Genomic DNA, 18,310 nt, shown 5'->3' with positions numbered 1-18,310 from the left:
GCGAACGTTTGCGGAAGTTCCTGTTCGCTGTTCGCGAACCGAAAATTTTGTGTTCGCGACATCACTTGTCACCAAAACAGCTTTATCTTAATGAAGCAGTTATATGGTATAGATCGTGCCCCTGCAGTCTCACAGCTCAATTCTCTGCCATTTAGGAGTTAAATCCCTTTTGTTTATGTGTATGCAGCCCTAGCCACACCTCCCCTGGCTGTGATTGACACACTGTATTGTGTGTGTTGGTAGTTAGTAATTGTTGCGGACCGTTTGGCACCCGACTGGGTACCTCCACCAATCGATGCTTCCTATTAATTGCGAGCACCATAAGCACCGCACTGGAACACCATAACCACCGTAATCCCCACAGACAGTGTCACAGCTTGATTGGGGTCTCGCTGTCCTCCACCCACCCTGGACCCAAGACCAGCATCCAGCTTCCCGTGCACCTCTCTTAATCCAGAGAGTAAAGCAGGATAGCTCTTACAAGAACTAGTGATTATAATCCAAGGGAGTATAATGAGTATTGCAATCCCCAGAGTGAATATAGCTGTCCCCTCCACACATGAGACAAGGCTCTATGTTGAGGGTGAAGAGGAACTCATTTATTGGCAGCCACAACTGGCCCTATATGCAGGCCCCCATGCAAGGGTGTGACAAACTGCCATTTGCCACTGGCTTTCTATGTGCTAAACTGCTCTGCTCCCCTGGCTTATGGAGAAGCCTGCCACATGACTATGTCCCTGGGGTGTATGGCCCTTTAAAACCATTACTTGGTCCCATGGACTTTTATTTGGACTAGTGCTGGCCCTTTAAAAACAGTGTATGGACATATTGAAACTTTTGGGACACTTTTTCTGCCCCTTTGAATCCATGGTAAGGTGTGCCGTTTCCCCTCTCCCTGCCCCATTGTTCTCCAGCAGGGCGTTGTCCCAGGGACACTGCCATACCAGTTGGAACTGGCTGCTTTGTCCTATTTCCTGATCCACTTAACCGATTCAAGTGAATTTTGAATATGTTTGTCCCCAAATTATGCTGGTTATAAAAATATAAGTTTTATTAATATTGCATGTAAACTCAGAAAGTTACAAAAATAGCATAAAAGTATGTTTTTTTAGCTTGGAGATAATTGAGTTGATACAGTAATTAATTCAATTATCTCCCAAGCAGAGGGGATGATTCTTGTTGTAAAAAGTGGATGTGATTATCCATGTGCTTTTATTTTATTGGTTGTTACATTTACAGTTCCAGTGCCCCACATGGTCCACGTGAGTGGTAACCTTGCTGGGAAAGTTGTATATAAGCAGGAATAAACGCTCATTGGAGTCAGTTCTTCTTCCCCCTCAATCTAGAGTCCTGTCTCTTATTGGGGGTAACCAGCTATATCACTACAAGGGATTGCTATGCTCTGCATGCTCCCTTGGATAATCATTTCTAAGTTCTTTTAAGAGCTTGTTCCTGCTTCCCTCTCTTGGAAGAGAGGTTCACCCACTGGAACCTGGAGCCTTGTCGAGGTCCAGGGTGGGTAGGAGACGGCGAGACCCCAACCAAGCTATGGTGGTTCGTGGGGTCTGCGGTGGTTGTGATGTCTGCTGGAGTGCTTGGAGCCCTCTGTAAGTGCTAGGAGCATTCAGTAACGGAGGTACCCAGTCGGAGTGCCAGGCATATTCCAGGGGCATTCTCCACTGGACCTGAGAAGGGACTATGACAAAGTACACACTAATGACTTCGGCTCTCCGGTCCAGGACACTCCCACACAAAATAGGATAAAATCCCTCCCCTGTGCCTGAGAGATAACTGAGTCAGGAACTGTACTAAACTCAATTATCTCCAGGCACAGAAAATATACATTTTACAATATCCCGAAAGTACCCCAAAAACACACGGAAACCCCCCAAAAAACACATCCCCTGATAGCCCCTATCTGGGGGACCAACATAACCAAAAGTCACCCAGATCGGTTTAGGGGTTCGGGATTTCCATGGTAGTCAGTTTTGATCGACCGTGCACCGTCCTATGCCCAAAACCGTTCCAGGGAATTAGGGCTAACGGTCGGTCTCTCTTTACGGAGTGCAAAAGTACATAAATCACATACATATTTAAAAGGCCCATAGTATTTTGGCAAGAGGCTGGCCAGCAGGCCCCTCCAAGAGCCTGTGGCGAGGTTACTTTCGCCACAGTAATGTTTATGCTGACTGTGTGTGAAGCATGTGCGTGAGTTGGTGCTCTGTGTTTTTCTACCTTCCTGTTTAGCTTTCTGTAGGAATTAAAGGTTAACTATAGTGCCAGGAAAACAAACTTGGCACTATAACTCCCCCCTCCCTTGTGCCCCCCTCCGTGCTGTCACTCTGTGTTGGCTCAGGTCCACCTTCGCTCCTCCCCCAGCAATGGCTGCGCACGCATTAGGGCTTTCCCCATAAGAAAGCATTATACAATGCATTCCTATGGGGATTCGGGTGACGCTGAAAATCTTCATGCAGAGGGTGAGGACATACAGCATCAGTAAGGCGACCAAAAATCGCTTAACAGCCCGGAAGTCCCTCTAATGGCTGTCTACCAGACAGCCACTAGAGGTGGAGTTAACCTGAAAGATAATTATTGCAGTTTCTTGAAGAAAGGGCAAAGGGACCTGGGACAGGGCACCCAGATCAATTTAATGAGCTGAAGTGGTCTGTTTGCCTATTGTGTCCCTTTAAGGATATGATCCCTGGTGATCCACTGAGGGTCCTTGATTTGCAGTGTTCCAGTGAGTGTTGGACTCCGTGGAGGTCCAGTTGAGGAGCACCCAGACCTCCTAAAGATGCAGATCACAGCAACTGCTCCTTCCAGTCCTAGAATTTCAAGAGTGATTAAAGCAGTATGTACCCACTCACCAGCCAGCAGCAGAGCTAAGGGGGAAAAAATGTTCCAGACATTGGGCACTTGTAATTTCCCTGAGCCTAGGTAGGGTTACTGGCAGAAAAAGGTGGTTTTGGTTGTGACAGTCTTAGTTCAATAACATTGCAAGAATGAGATCAGTACCAATGTGACACAAGCAATCTTGGAGGGTGGTGATTAAAATAAACAGACAATCAATATGCCAGAATTGCATCTCCAAGTAGAAAAGTGACAAAAATAAATTAATAAAACAGTTTAGATCTAAAGATAGAGATTTCACCTATAGCACAGGAAAGGGTTTTAAGGGAGAAAGAAATAGATGTGTAATTTTCATCCTACAGTGGTACCTTTTTTTTTTTCTCAATTTTTATACAGATTTTAGATGACATCTGGATGCCTTTTTGAAAAAACAGAATTTTTTTTTTTTTTTTTAATTCTTTATTTTTGTAGTGCATATAGTTGGAACAGACGTACATGCGGTACCCCAACGGCAATCCACATGCTTATTTCAACAATAGATACAGTAGGGAATGGTTAAACAATGCACATTTTTGAATATGTTATAGAATGATGCGTTAATCTAATAAAGCAACAATAAAAGATAGGGCAACGTAGAATGAAATAGCGTAAGAGTAAGTTTAAAGATTAGAGTATGTCCGCGCAGGCGTATAGTATTAACATTGCTTGGGTGAGCCGTTAGTCTAGCGTGGCCCCCCTTTCGGTGTGTTTTAAATAATGCTGCACCCGTTGCATTTGCTTTGGTATCGCTGTTCAGGCAACTTCTCCCTTTTGTCAGGACAATAGAGGTGCACGCTTAAATAGGACAAAGTGCCATACAACAGCTGTCAATCTGTGCTATGAGTTATGGTCATCAAAAAGTAATCCCTCAGCATAGTGCCAATTATCTGCAGGCTTGGATTTCAGCCGTAAGTTATGTTGGCGGGCGGCTTAATGCCATGCTAGGTTATCACATACAAAAAGAAAACAATAACAAAGGCAAAAGCTCTATAGGAATTAAAGTAAAACATAATAACACAACATAAGAACATGTTAAAGATTCTCGCTGTATACCTATCTAGCATATGAGTAGGTGATTGCCTAAGTACAGGTTGACCCGCTAGGGTCACAGTGCGTCTACTCAGGACTAAATTATGCAACAGGCAAAGTACATCAGGTGTAACAGTGTGGTAGTGCATAGGTCTGCGCAAATTATCCAGTACAGTTCCAATGATAGGGTACTCTGTGTGGTTGCGTGCTGTAAATGCTGAACTGAGTGTCGGGCACCATAAAGCATAAAGGGTGGTCTACTGGTATAAAACATAGTAGGGGTTGGCGCAGAAAGTTAACCTATGTAACCTGCGTGTGTGTGAGCATGGTTGTCCACCAGCATGTTTAGATATAGGTAAATAGAGGGTACTTTCTCGTGACTAATAGCTAACAGGGTATTAAAGTCAGTGAATCAAGTACAACCTGGTCATGCATACACTACAGAACTGCAGGAACGAGGCAGAGGTAGAGAAGGGCAGATCAGTGGGGAAAGTACTTTCTTTGAGATAAACAGCAGAGAGATGAGTTGTCCCGGTTTCATGGCATGGTGTAGTGTGCTGTGGTCGGTCTCCCGGTCGTGAGCCCAGGTAAGTAGAGTGCTTTAAAGTCTTCAACCTATGCCTCGTTGGGGCTGTGCTGGTCCCTGCCTCGGGTGCCCATGCTGTCGCATTTCCCTGCGGTGAGGCTGTGGGCGTGATGGATACCGTTTGGGTGAATCAGTAGGCTGTGGTGTAATTGCCCTTGTTGTAAGGGGTGGCTGTGGCTTGCCCATGCTGCGTTTTGTTCGTGGTCGCCGTTTCGCCTCCCCGTTTAGGTGAGATACCTGTTTGCCTTTCCGCCGCCTTCTCGTTGTTTTGGGCCTACTCAAGAGTGCCAATTGTCGCTGTGGGTTGGGCGGTAGATGGTATGGAGGGCGTTTAGAGGTGGGTGGTAGCGGTGTCCCCTGTCTCAGTCTGTGCTCAAGCTTGAGCCAGAAGTTTGCAAATATGAGTTCCAAGCTTGACAGGGGGGCTTGTTGTACCTCATGTCCGCTCGCGGGTTGCGTGGTCTCCGCCATCTTGGATGGGCCTTGCGGCCCTCTGTGTTCCTCGCTTGTTTGTGCCTGAGCTGGGAGGACTCCCAGTAGTGGACCGGGATAACCCCCACCGGTCCAGGGGGGGTTGCGGGGTGTCCGTTCGTTGCAATCGGTTCCCGGGCCGCTCCAGGTTGAGAGCTCGGCCGCCACTCCCATCCAGTGCGCGCCAGGCCGCATGCCTTTGCGGGTATAGCCTGCTGTCTGTCTTCTGTTCACGGGCCGCATTACCGGTTTACCGTGTAGACTGAGGGTCAGTGTGTCGCTTGGAGTCAGTTTGCACTGTGTTTCGTGGGTCTGGGGTGCCTCTTTAGCTATCATAGCTTAGTTCAGGAGGGAGATTCAGCTAGGCACGTCTTCCCTCCATGACAGTCAGGCCCCGCCCCCCCGGAAAAACAGAATATTTGAAGATAGCGTTAATATGACAAGTAATAGCCTGGTGGTCCAAGAAAAAATCTGATGACCAGTTTCGAATCAAAAAGAATATTTTTTACATTTTGTCAAATTGGGTTTTTTGACTTTGAGTGATGGACCTCAGTCCATTTTCAGAATATATAACGTTGTAGCTAAGTTTTGTGCTAAAACAAAATCTATATTACAGAGGATTAGTCACTTTTTAGTATTGCATCAAGATATACTCCGACCGAGTACCTCCACCAATCGATGCTCCTAGCGCTTGCCGAGGACTCCGAGCACTCCAACTAACACCATCAGCACTGCGGACCCCACTTCCAGCAATGCAGCTGCGCCGGCGTCTCGCCGTCTCTCACCCACCCTGGATCCATGACCAGGATCCAGCTCCCAGTGGGTGAACCTCTCCTAAATCCAGAGAGCGTAACAGGAACAAATCAAGCTCTTACAAGACCTTACTCTGGGGAGTAAGTGATTATAGCAATCTCCAGAGTGTAGGTATCCCTTCCCCCAAGCATGAGCCAAGGCTTCAAGAAAGGTGCAAGTAGGTCTGGTTTATTGAGGGCTACCTGCCCGGTATTTATGCAAGTGTCCACCAGGTGGACACTCCCCTAGGGGACATGATGGAACAATGGGACACATATTGGATATTAGCCAATCACAGACAATACAAACAAAACACTCCCACAGTGACATCACAATCCCTCCTCTCTATCCTGGAGATAATTGGGAAGTAATCAAATTATCTCCCAGGGCAGAGGCAAGACGCCGTTAACCACATGGTTACAAAAAGACATAAAATTACACAATGTAACAATTACTACATAAAACATATACATGCAACATATCCCCAGATAGCCTAGATCTGAGCGCACATTATTACCGAATGGCGCTCAGATTACATACATACAGTTCAATCACCATGGAGCCATTGTCTTTTGTTACACGAATAGGCTCCATGGCATAGCTATCTGGGGTAGCACTACTCACATACTGAAAGTCCCGAACGCCCCGGCAGAAATACACAAATAAACTTTTCTGCAGGGTAAAATACAGCTATGAGCACAGGGGCCATAGTCGGAAGGCAGGAGGCTAGCCAGTAGTCCCCTCCAGGCACAAGTGGCGAAGGGCACTTCGTCACATTTACAATACCCAACCAGGATCTGATGTTACATACTGCAATGTGTTCATTACACCTCCTATAATGCCTGATATTGCAGTACACTCCCTGCTTTACAATATCCAATCAGTACTAGGCATTATACACCGTAATATGTGCATTAAATCTTTCATAATGCCTGATATTACAGTATACTCCCCACCTTACAATATCCAATCAGAACCAGGCATTATGGACATTAATATGTGCTTTAAACCCCCTATAGCTGGGGGTGTCATTGTAGCAGACTTGTTACCCTTTCCGTTCGGTTGGCCTTACTCCCACCTTTTCGTATCCCTGAGTGTTCCCCTTTTTAAACTCCCCGAACATCGACCACCCCCTGGCTTGTTAACGTCAAAGAAGTAATTAACTCAACTGCTCTCCCTGGGTAGCCACCATTTGTATAACCGAACACATGTGCTCTAGTGAATGGCGGCCATTTTGTCTACCGGACACAGGCAGTGGTATATGGTCGTTGAGCGTTTGAAACTCCTTTCAGCTACAAGATCCCCCAATCCTCTGTTAAACTATACCGCTGCTCGTTCCACTTCCAGACGAGTTAGAAGAGTGCTGTTTGGGGGAAGAAACTACAGACTGGGGGGAGCATTCGCTACCTAAATGCCAGGGGGAGCATTTGTCGATGTTTGCATAGGAGCTCCAGAAAGTTTACCAGCCATTGCCTCATTTCCCCTGGAACTGTTTTGGGCCATCACTTTGTGACCGCCAGTGAGACATTTACCTGAATGTCTAGGTAGATAGGACCCACCTTAATTGGAGTACTTTAACGCAGTTGGAAATGAAGCCCATGGAGAAAGCGAAGCTTGGGGAATAGGGCCCTGACAGGGCTAGGAGGCGGGCTAAGGGGTGGGAGCAGTAAGGGATTGGTAGAGCAGTGCTTGGGGGTTGGCTGATATAAATAGTCAGCCATTTTATGATCCCTCTGTCATGATCTGCTCTGCTCTGTTCTGATGTCTGGACTTGGCTTCTGGTATCCAGTACTCTTTTTGCTATTCTTGCTTAGCTTTCTTGGGTTTTTGGTTTTCTATTCTATGACTGTTTTTTTTTATGCTGGGATTTCTGGGTTCATTCCTGTTCGTCCCTGGATTTCCCAGTCTCCAGGTTTCCTTTAAATGTTTGTTTTATGTTGCCACAACCGTTTGTTTTCCATCATTCCTTTCTGTTTCAGAGTCCTGCAGGCAGCTGCCCAAAGCTTCTGCCCTTTCTTGCAGGTAAGTGCTATATATGTCTACTTAGGATGTTTTAGCATACTTTAGGCAGTGTAGGACCTGCCAGATATGGGGTACATTGGCGTTGTTGGCAGGCTTATGCAATGTATGATCATATAGTGTGACTAAATCCCCATGATTTCCATATGTAGTGCTTAGTTATTTCTCCTCTTGTTTTGCCTATGTTATCTTGTCTTGTTTTAGTTTGTATACCCAGTCCATGTATAGTCCTGTCCAGTCCTGCCCATGTTATGTTCGTGTTTTCCTCATGTCTTGTGTATATGTTCTGGGTTTAGCTTACTATCTTTCTCTGGTTCTGGGTTCTATTAGTTCTGTCTTGTTTTCATGTTTGGTGTCAATCTCTAGTCTTGCCTTGTTTCTAGTACTGGATACAATCTTGCTGCAGAGCCTCCCTATTAAGCTCCTGGGAGGTCTGCTTAATTTCCAAGCTCCTAGTTCCTGGTATTCGCTGAAGCTGATTCAGGGTCTTGGTATGTGTCTGCACAAACGCTGGTGCTCAACACCAGGGGGCGTGCGGTTACCCTGCACCGGACCCTGCTAATCCACCTCCACGCTGAAGACTCCCACTTAACATCAGGCATAATGGGTCCCGGTCCACGCACCGCCACCTGGACACTGTGTCTGGGTCCCGGGCACCGGACCGCCACCTTGACACCCTCACTCTAATTTCTTATCTAGCAGAGTTGGTGCACGCTTGTTGTGCTCTGATTAGGCCTGGTGAGTTTTCTTTGTCTTGCAGGAGGGCTACACGGTCGGTGGAAGAGCTGCTTGCTGGCATCCAGGAGGCTGCTAGGAGCAGGGGGACAGCATGGCTGCAGGAGCGGCTGACAGCAGTGATGGCAGCAGCGGAGCAAGATGGTTGCGGAGGAGGGCGCCCGGCGTGGCTGCAGAGGCCTCCACAGAGCTTTAGCCCAGTAAGGGCTGATGAGGGGACCCCCACAGGACCTGCAGGCCGCGAGGTGGCATCGATGGCTCCGCCCCTTGCGGGAGAGGCATGGTCCGTGGGCCCCATCACCCCAAGGCAGTGCGGCACACGGTCCAGCAAGTGTGGAACTTGGAGAGCAGGCTCCCGTGGGCGGCGGGCAGGGCCTGGGAGTTGCCCAAGCGACGGGGCCCTATGCCGGAAGAGGGGCCCCTGGCGGTGATCGGCAGGACGGTCAGTGTGAGCGGCCCAGATCTGGACGTCACTGTGTCCCAGGAGGGACCAACAGCTCTCAGGCGAGTACTGCCCCTGGTGGGTTAGCAGCATGCCCCGGCACCATGGTGGGTACTGTTGGGGGGGAGCAGGCCTTCTAGGGCTTTATCCGTGATGCAGTCACTTCCCCCTGGCTTAAAACATGCAGTGGGCCCCTCTAACATGCGGGGGGGGGGGGTCACTAACCAGGGACACCTGGTTGCCAACAGCAAGGGGTCCTTGGAGCTGTCCACCAGGAAGGGAGCGGCAGGCTTCTCACGACAAGGGGGCGCAGCCAAGAGAGTGCGCAGGCAGGCATCTGGCGGGGCCCCCTGGGGTGTCCCCTGGCACGGCAGGTCATTCAGACAAGGCTGCCTGGGTGCAGGTTAGTCTTCAAGTAGCGTCTCCGGTTCACAATCCACGAGACACTGGTGACGGTCGGTGACACTGGTCGCTACGGCTTCCGCAGGTGGCCAGGGCTTCAGGGAGCGCAGAGCACATATTGAGCAGGTGGGCCGCCGAGGCCGCACCTTGGCTGCTGCGGCCGGCTGTGGCGAGCAGACGGACCAGGGGGGTCGCACCTTGCATGGAGCGAGGGACACGCCACATGGCCGGCGGCGGTTGCGCATGATAGGGAGGAGGTCACGCAGCAGTGGGTACCCGAGACCCCACTGGGGGCAGCGAGGGAGTTCTTTGGCATCAGGGGATGCCTCCGCATTATAGCAGTGCGTCCGGGGGGGCCATAACGCCCCCCGGTGGGCGATGGGGTCTAGCAGTGTAGCGGACTGGGCCCTATACCAGAGTACGCCCCAGTTGGAGGGGGCTGATGGCTCACCTCCTGCCCAGTGATTATGGTACCAGAAAGATGGGACCCTTTAAGTACAATGGCTGGGATTAATGGGATTTTGTATGGCACTACTGGCCCTTTAAGACCCAGCCAAGGACATAGTATACTATTACAGAGACTTTGGACCATATACCTTATGCAGCAAAGGACATTGAGCTATCTACCAAAATTTGTGTCTTTTAATATATTTTCATGTATTGTGTATTCACCTTGTATGCAGCATTCGTCTGATTGTTCAGTAAAATCACTCAGTTTATTATACGAGTGAAAGTACCGAACAATCAGACCAACCCAGAAATAAGTGTGCCTCCAATTACCGTTTGCAACAATGTTGCAAACAGGTAATTGGCAATCCGTGCAGTATGAGATTTGTCCTCTGGGTGTTTTGTCGTCGAGTATCTGGAACTAAAATCGGACACTTGACTAGGCAAACACCGCTGAGACCTCCAGACTTCTATGGATTCGTGCTAAAACTACCGAACGAGTCGCCGTTCGGTAGAAATATTCATCCGAACAAGGGGATTTAAATGAAGGCAAGAAACAGCTATTTTATTCGGTATTTTCATCCGGTTATATACACGAACAGAGACCGACCGCAAGGCCAAAACTCATGGAACTATTTTCGGCTACTTTGCCTATGCGGTCGGTCAAATCTTTGCTTCCCCATAACTCCCAAACCCCTGGTCTGATCTGGGTGATTTTTGAATATGTTTCGCACCCAGATCAGGGCTACCACATCTACCATATATGGGGTACATCCAAGAATTGGGAAAAAGTATGTACATTATAATTATGTTAACTGTTAAGCTAAGGGGAGGAGATGTGTGGGAGGTGACTTCTATGTGATTGGTTACTGTATAATTAATGTGAATCCCTCCCTTGCATGGGAGAATGCTTTAAAAGAAGGTGGTTAGGAATTAAACTTGAGTTCTACTCCTGATGCTGTGTGTCGTCCAGTGATTGGGAAAGGTGATGGGATACTATTGCTGATGGTGATTACTATGCTTCTGGATTATTCTCTCGGTGTGGATATTGTACCTGGGATTATTGCGGGTTCCTGAGCCACACCTGGACTACCAGCGGAAATAGTCTGTGAGAGACCAGTGTTCCGCTACAAGTAGCTCTTCTGGGGGGGCGCTCGGTTTCTCCCCAGCGGGGGGCGCAGCGCAGGCCTCGTCATGGGCCCAGCCGTAGACGTAGCCCCAGGGGTAAGAAGGGCCTCGTCATGGGCCCAGCCGTAGACGTAGCCCCAGGGGCAAGAAGGGCTTCTAGGCCCCTGGGAACAGTACAATCTGCCCAGGAATTCTCCTTCTTGTTTTAGGTCCTCCAGTGAATTCGCCTGAGAAAATGTCCGGCACTGGAAGGTTCCCCCGATTGGAGTGAAGAGTTTGGTCACCTTGCTCTTCAAGGAGCAGCCCCAGGGCCATTGCAGGCAGAGGGTTTGGCCGGTGAAAAAACACACTATTTAAAACACACTATTGACTCTTGGGGCAAACAGGGGGCCACAGAGTCCTGCAAAATGACCTTCAGCAGGCCACAAATGTGAATGTGTATGCTCAAACGGTCAGAAACAGACTCCCTGAGGGTGGTATGAGGGCCCGATATCCACAGGTGGGGGTTGTGCTTACAGTCCAACACCGTGCAGGACGTTTGGCATTTGCCTGAGAACACCAAGATTGGCAAATTCGCCACTGGCGCCCTGTGCTCTTCACAGATGAAAGCAGGTTCACACTAAGCACATTTGACAGAGTCTGGAGACGCCGTGGAGAACGTTCTGCTGCCTGCAACATTCTCCAGCATGACCGGTTTGGCAGTGGGTCAATATTGGTGTGGGGTGGCATTTCTTTGGCGGGCCGCACAGCCCTCCATGTGCTTGCCAGAGGTAGCCTGACTGCCATTAGGTACTGAGATGAGATCCTCAGACCCCTTGCTGGTGCGGTTGGCCCTGGGTTCCTCCTAATGCAAGACAATGCTAGACCTCATGTGGCTGGAGTGTGTCAGCAGTTCTTGCAAGACGAAGGCATTGATGCTATGGACTGGCCCGTCCGTTCCCCAGACCTGAATCCAATTGAGCACATCTGGGACATCATGTCTCGCTCCATCCACCAACGTCACATTGTACCACAGACTGTCCAGGAGTTGGCAGATGCTTTAGTCGAGGTCTGGGAGGAGATCCCTCAGGAGACTAGCTGCCTCCTCATCAGGAGGGAGGCATTGTAGGGAGGTCAAACAGGCACGTGGAGGCTACACACATTACTGAGCCTCATTGTGACTTGTTTTAAGGACATTACATCAATGTTGGATCAGCCTGTAGTGAGTTTTTTCACTTTAATTTTGAGTGTGACTCCAAATCCAGACCTCCAGGGGTTGAAAAATTTGATTTCCATTTTTTTATTTTTGTGTGATTTTGTTGTCAGCACATTCAACTATGTAAAGAATAAAGTATTTCAGAAGAATATCTAATTCATTCAGATCTAGGATGTGTTATTTTTGTGTTCCCTTTTTTTAAGCAGTGTATATATATATATATGTGTGTATATGTGCATACATCTCAGCATTCACAAACTAACACTACATACAAATACACCCCTGCATTCAAACTCCAACATTACGTACAAACACACGTCTGTGTTACACACCAAAATTATATGTAAACACACCCCTGCATTCAAAAACCAACACTACACATAAATACATGCTTGCAAGTACGCCAACACCACATACAAACATATTCCATATAAAAACCTGTTTACATTCAAACATACAAAAACTGCTTAGTGCTAAATACAAACCTAAATGGTAGAGCCCTAGCTGTCAATGCATTGCTGGAGTTGCACGACAGATGGGGATCTACCTTTTAATCACCCGTGCGATAGGGAGGCTTCAAAAAAATTCTTGCACCTCTCTATTTTAGGTCTGCCACTGTGTTGGGGTGGAGGACGTGATTGCATGCCTGTGAAGAAGGGACAGGTTCCAGGGGGCCCAAGCAAATGCTTTGCCCAGGGTCCAGGGGGCCCAAGCAATGCTTTGCCCAGACGGCCCTGGTTGTGGTAATCATTGGTAGTATCGTGGCTGGGTCATTTAAATGTTAACATCTATTCTTTATTTGTTTCAAACTTTGCCTATGTACATACCAGCATCAATTCCACAACAATTCCAATGTCTATTTAATAGTTTGGAAACAAATCTCCTAGAATATCACAAAAAGTATGTGTTTATGTCTTGATATCTTTCTTTAGAACAGGTTCCCCAAAATTGCACAGCATATTCAAGGTGTGGTCTTACCAGCGATTTATAAAGAAGCAAAATTATAGATTACTAAGATAAACATTCTTATTGAAATTGCACTCCCATGTTGTTGACTCCCATCTCGGCTTTATCTAATCTTTTTTAATAAACTTGGATTTAAGTACATGGCAATCATATGGTCTTTTGATAATCTCTCAGTGAAATAGAGATACTAATCTTAGTACATTCTGGGACTTAAAGGGTATTTACCATTTACTCTCTAAAGTAATGTTTGTCTTAGATTAAAATATATTTTTATGTCTCACAATCTTCAAAAATATGATGTTAATTCACTCTCCTACCTGGGTAAGATATACGTAGCAGGATGTTATCAATCATTTTTAAACTCTAGTATGACACAAGTACAAGCGTTAGTACAGATGACACGATGTTCAGGTAATTTAAGTCATTAGTTTCCCAACGCATTTCTAAAATCTTTCCTGGTTCATCTTATGTTGTAGACACGGGTTACATTTTTCACCCATTTTGGGCTTCCCAGTTCTGAAACTATTTTAGAGATTCAAAAGCTCATTAAAATTCTTACTACATATAATTTACCCTTATAGACGTGTGGCTTTAATTAGATTACATGTTGTTATTATAGCCAAGACTAGTATAGCGGAATTATGGATAAAATAATCCCTCCAACCAAATGGTTGTAGAATCCTTAAACAATCTCATTGTTATGAAAAAACGTTCGCACAGACTAATAACTCCCTCTGGTTATTAAATAAAACACTTGGGCCAAATGGAATCTTGTAACACGTCGGTGAATTCTGTTATATTGGTGATTTCTTATTCAATTAAAATATATATTTTAATGATGTAATATGATTCAGCCTTGGGTTGCTTCATGTTAAATATAATTACATTTTAAAATATATTTTTAGATTATTTATTTTATTATATAATAAGTTAATTTCAAAGTTTGGTGTATGAGAGTTCACACAAATGTATGTGAAAGTGGAAAAACAACAAAAACGACAATATTTCATATATGATACATGTGTGAGTGGCTAACAGATATGTTATATACAGGAGGAATAGAGGCTGATATAGTATTATCCTCAGTACATTAAGAACGACTTTTGTAAAGCAATTTGTATTGTTTAGATTATTATACTGAGAAACACATTCTAACAAACCATAACGGACCTGTTGTTCAGTGTGGAAGGCCGTGGATGGAATATAGGAAAAAAAAGATCCACGAGCAGCAGACAATACAACAGAGAAATGAATATTGTGTAGCAAACTGACAATTTTGATGTGGAGGAAAAACAAAGAAAAGCACTTAGTGTTTGGAGCTATGAATTTGCTCCAATCTCTGTGCCTGGGTGTTACAATCCCCACCTAAGGATATAGAAGAAGATATCTTGATCCAAATGACTGTAGTCCGAGCAATCACAATAATATAGCGTAGTATGTTATTGTGACGGAACGCTGTCAATGAGTACCATGCCCACATGTGCCCCCCACTTGTCCAGTCACATTGGACCCCAAGGACTTGGACTTGGACTTATTGCAGGCCTGTTGTGGGTCTGGCCCCAGGTCTGTCTATTTCTATAGGGGGAGATATGTGATGGATGGCCTGATTTGTTTGGCGCGGGCCACAAGCTTGTGGCGCCATTTTTGTGTTTTCCATGTGTCTAGATGTCGCTGTATTGTGTGCCTGTATTCTATATAGAGCACTGTGTGTGTCTGTATATGCAGCGGTGGGTCAACAAAGGGGGGGTGGGTGGGTGGGGAGGCAGAAGCTCTATAGCCTGTACAGTATAGTTAGGTGTGAAGTGTATTGTTTGTCTGTGCCTTTTCCCCCTCCCCCTTTATTTTCCTGTCCTATTGTTTCACCAGCAGGGCACTGCCAGAACAGTTTAAACTAGCTGCTTTGTCCCTCCTCCCTCTCCCACCACGATCTTGGGATTGAAACCCCTGTTGTGTTGTGTTGGAGACCGCATGTAGGGGTCTGTGCCCAGAAAAACGTGAGGCAAAATAAAGATAAGTTGAGTTGACTCCAGACTGTGTGTCATCCAGTTACCGGGGGAAATGGATTCCTGTTTTTAAAGGGTTCCAGAGTGGCTGAAGGAAGGTAATAGCGGAGGTGACCGGCCGGGTTAGCCGTATAACCAGGGTTACCACGGTCCGCTACAGTTATGTATCCATGGTAGTGGATACAAAATATGCAAAGTGCACACTCACATTTCATGGAGCCTTCCTTTCGCAAAACTTGGAGTGGAGTTATCCCAACTCTTGGATATAAGTAGGTTAAAATCCTCACCGTGATATATGTAAAAACAAGAAATACACAGTGCACACTGTGTGAATAAACACAAAAATATCAGGAGATGTATTCACTAACTAGGAGCAAAATATGGCTTTGCTCAATCTTAAAGCGTAGGTGGTGTATTCCCCACCAGGGAAAATCATGTCACATCATCAGGATCATTTTTGTCATCTACGCAAAACTTTCAAACCACTGTTTTGTTATTTCTTTAGCAGATTTGTACACATACTATTTTGTATTACTTATTGTACATGAAGTGATCATTGTATACTTTTTTTAATGTAAAAAAATCCAATAAAAATGTATGAATAGAAAATTTTTAAAAAAATCGATAATGCCTGAACTTACAATTTACTCCTCACTTTACAACATCCAATCAGAACCAGGCAAAGCGCACCATAATATATTCAATACACCTCCTATTATGCCTGATATTACAGTATACTCCTTGTTTTACAATATCCAATCAGAACCAGGCATTACATTCTGTTATGTGGGCATTAAGCCCCCCTATAATGCCTGATATTACAGTATACTCCCTGCTTTACAATATCCAATCAGAACCAGGCGTTACATTCTGTAATATGTGCATTAAACCCCCTATAATGCCTGATATTACAATATACTCTCCGCTTTACAATATCCAATCAGAACCAGGCGTTACATTCTGTAATATGTGCATTAAGCCCCCTATAATGCCTGATATTACAGTATACTCTCCGCTTTACAATATCCAATCAGAACCAGGCGTTACATTCTGTAATATGTGCATTAAGCCCCCTATAATGCCTGATATTACAGTATACTCTCTGCTTTACAATATCCAATATAACAAGATCTGGTGTTACATACTGTAATGTGTTCATTAAAACCCCTATAATGCCTGATACCACAGTATACTCCCTACTTTACAATATCCAATCAGAACCAGGCAAAACATCCCATAATATGTTCATTGAACCCTCTATAATGCCTGGTATTACAGTATACTCTCCGCTTTGCAATATCCAATCAGAACCAGGCGTTAGACTGTAATATGTGCATTAAGCACCCTATAATGCCTTATATTGCAGTATGCTCTCCGCTTTACAATATCCAACCTGGACCAGGCGTTATACAAATTAATATGTGCATTGAGCCCCCTATAATGCCTGATATTACAGTATACTCCCCGCTTTACAATATTCAATCAGAACCAGACATTGCATTCTGTAATATGTGCATTAAGCCCCCTATAATGCCTGATATTACAGTATACTCTCCGCTTTACAATCTCCAACCAGGACCAGGCGTTATACACAGTAATATGTGCATTAAGCCCCCTATAATGTCTGATATCACAGCATACTCTCTGCTTTACAATATCCAATCAGGACCAGGCGCTATACACAGTAATATGTTCATTAAACCTCCTATAATGCCTGATATTACAGTATACTCCCCGCTTTACAATATCCAATCATGACCAGGCATTATACACAGTAATCTGTTCATTAAACCTCCTATAATGCCTGATATTACAGTGTACTCCCCGCTTTACAATATCCAATCAGAACCAGGCATTATATTCTGTAATATGTGCATTAAGCCCCCTATAATGCCTGATATTACAGTATACTCCCCGCTTTACAATATCCAATCATGACCAGGCATTATACACAGTAATCTGTTCATTAAACCTCCTATAATGCCTGATATTACAGTGTACTCCCCGCTTTACAATATCCAATCAGAACCAGGCATTATATTCTGTAATATGTACATTAAGCCCCCTATAATGCCTGATATCACAGTATACTCCCCGCTTTACAATATCCAGCCTGACTAGGCATTGCATAGTGTAATAAGACAGACATATAATAATCTTTCTCTGTAGCCCACTTCCTGTGTGATCCTGTGTGCTCTAGGTCTCAGTAACTCACTCCTTCACGTCTTATCCCGCAGAGATTATAACCTGATCCCAGCTGCTTGCTATAATACTCAATGACACTGTTTACTCACCAATTGGACCCGCACATTGGATTCCCGTCCTTGCTGCCTGGCACCTCTGATCCGCATTGCTCTGATGTGGGACTAGAAGCTTCAGACGGACAATGCCAGAGGTCAGGACCTTAGCTTGCTTGTCCACTCAGCATATCCGCACCCAATCTCACACACAACTGGAGGTCATAGGGACAGGACACTTGACCTAATAGCTTTCAGCCCTATAGACCAGAGTGCGCGATGTGTACAATGTCACAATGCATATAATGTTAAAGTATTATACACTCAGTGTAAATGTGATATAATGTAATATATTGTATATACTGTGATATAATGTAATATATTGAACGATATCAGTGTATACTGTGATATAATGTAATATATTGATCTATATCAGTGTATACTGTGACATAACGTAATATATTGTATATACTGTAATATAATGTAATATATTGATCTATATCAGTGTATACTGTGATATAATGTAATATATTGTATATACTGTGATATAATGTAATATATTGATCGATATCAATGTATACTGTGATATAATGTAATATATTGATCAATATCAGTGTATACTGTGATATAATGTAATATATTGTATATACTGTGATATAATGTAATATATTGATCGATATCAGTGTATACTGTGATATAATGTAATATATTGTATATACTGTGATATAATGTAATATATTGATCGATATCAGTGTATACTGTAATAAAATGTAAAATATTGAACGATAGTGTATACTGTGATATAATGTAATATATTGTATATACTGTGATATAATGTAATATATTGATCGATATCAGTGTATACTGTAATAAAATGTAAAATATTGAACGATAGTGTATACTGTGATATAATGTAATATATTGTATATACTGTGATATAATGTAATATATTGAACGATATCAGTGTAT

General features: G+C 44.8%; 1 long non-coding RNA gene across 1 annotated transcript in view; it reads right to left on the bottom strand.

Annotated features, from left to right (window-relative positions):
- The window catches only part of LOC134586064 (uncharacterized), a 114,089-nt gene extending 96,620 nt beyond the window's left edge, over nucleotides 1-17,469 (bottom strand). The window contains exon 1 of the long non-coding RNA XR_010086568.1: nucleotides 17,399-17,469. This is a non-coding gene — a long non-coding RNA (uncharacterized LOC134586064). The remainder of the gene's footprint in view (nucleotides 1-17,398) is intronic.
- Nucleotides 17,470-18,310: the final 841 nt, after the last annotated feature.

The sequence above is a fragment of the Pelobates fuscus genome, chromosome 2 (genome assembly GCF_036172605.1).
Source record: "Pelobates fuscus isolate aPelFus1 chromosome 2, aPelFus1.pri, whole genome shotgun sequence".
In the NCBI taxonomy this organism is placed as follows: Eukaryota; Metazoa; Chordata; class Amphibia; order Anura; family Pelobatidae; genus Pelobates; species Pelobates fuscus.
This window is presented reverse-complemented; position numbering and strand designations above follow the sequence as displayed.